Source organism: Austrofundulus limnaeus, unplaced genomic scaffold, assembly GCF_001266775.1.
Source record: "Austrofundulus limnaeus strain Quisiro unplaced genomic scaffold, Austrofundulus_limnaeus-1.0 Scaffold2583, whole genome shotgun sequence".
Classification (NCBI taxonomy): Eukaryota; Metazoa; Chordata; class Actinopteri; order Cyprinodontiformes; family Rivulidae; genus Austrofundulus; species Austrofundulus limnaeus.
Genome location: NW_013954985.1, coordinates 2,895 through 4,474, shown reverse-complemented (window position 1 = coordinate 4,474; position 1,580 = coordinate 2,895).

Genomic DNA, 1,580 nt, shown 5'->3' with positions numbered 1-1,580 from the left:
GGGGTGGGGTGGAGAAGATCAGTGGAGCCCGACAGGACAAACACCAGGAACGTCATGCTACCAAAGTATTAAATTTGTACAAAAATACTTTACAACATCCCTGTTCCTTTAAAGAAAACAACAAAAGAAAACAGTTTGGTTGGTGAAGCTACATGAAAACTAATCTGACCCACTATTTCAAATGGCAGTGCAGTGCACGTGTAAACGTGTGTGTCTGTGTGCACATCGCTAAAATGATACACACACACACGTAAACACACACGCTTACAAACGCACACCTTAACACACACGCACACTTACTACATACGCACAAGCACAGTGTGTATGGCTTTAGATCTCACTCATTAAACCCTCCTGAAGCCACGCCCCTCAGCTCTGCGTGTGTTCCTATTGGTTGAGCAGTTTGTGTCGACATAATAACCAATCAGCTGTGGCCGCCGACGTACACACAGGAAATAAAGTCGTGTTAAATACTCACTTTCACTTCAGACCTGTTACATCAGCAGAATCACTCCTAACAGGTGTTTATTTTTTGGTAATTTATTTTCTCTTTGTTGATTTGTGACACTAATAAAATTTATTGCAACAACAAATATAGTAAAATATGAAAAAAAAAACATATTGGGTGTTTTGAGAACGCTGACAAAACACAGAAACAACCATGAATCAGACCTAAGACACAGATCCTGTCATGACCTTTTTAGCTAGCCGAATGCTAATTTACAGCCGTGTTAGCCAAAGTTTACTAAAAAAAAAAAAAAAATTCCTGCACGTAGCAGATGTTAGCCCTGTTGTAGCCTTGTGCGAGGTCTGTGCTGGCCCTGAATAAGCCGTGTGCTAAYCACATATTAGCCGTGTCGTAAGCTAGTCAAACACATTTTAAAAGGTGGTGGAGGTTCTGATTAGCCTGTTTGTATCGTGTTATGGCTCTGTGCTCGACGTCTGATAGCCACTCGCTAACCGTATGCTAGCAATGTGCTTAAACTCCAAATCACAGTCATTAAATATTCAGAAAGAGAAGCCAGCAGACAGATCCACCCAGGGAGGGTTCCTATTGGTTGTTGGTGCTGAGGGAGGGTTCTGATTGGCCAGTTTAAATAGTGAGTTCAGACTGAGAAGAGCAGGAAGATGTTGACATCTAAATAAACACTGATTCGTTCGCGCTCAAACACACACACACACAATGTGTTTCCTGTTTTTACAGGAGCTTTTTTTTTGTGTAACTTGATTTTATGAACATGAGGAGAAAGTTTCTGGGGTTTGACGGTTTTGATGTAAACAGCAACGAGAGCCTTTTTTTAATCTAATATACAACTTTTAGGTTCAGTCGCTGAAACAAACAAACAGAACTGACAACAGTCAATCAAAATCACACCTATTAAGTAGCATAATAGATCACTGTTAGTGGGGCTGGGGGGGCGGGGCAGTGGGGGCATGCTTGGCCTCTTCTAGGAGCTGATTGGCTCTTCCTCAACACTAACCAATCACAGACAGGCAGGGGGGGAAACTGTTTTCTGATTGGTTCCAGCCAATCAGCTGAACTGCAGTCGTACTCGACGTTGATGGGTCAACGTTAGGAT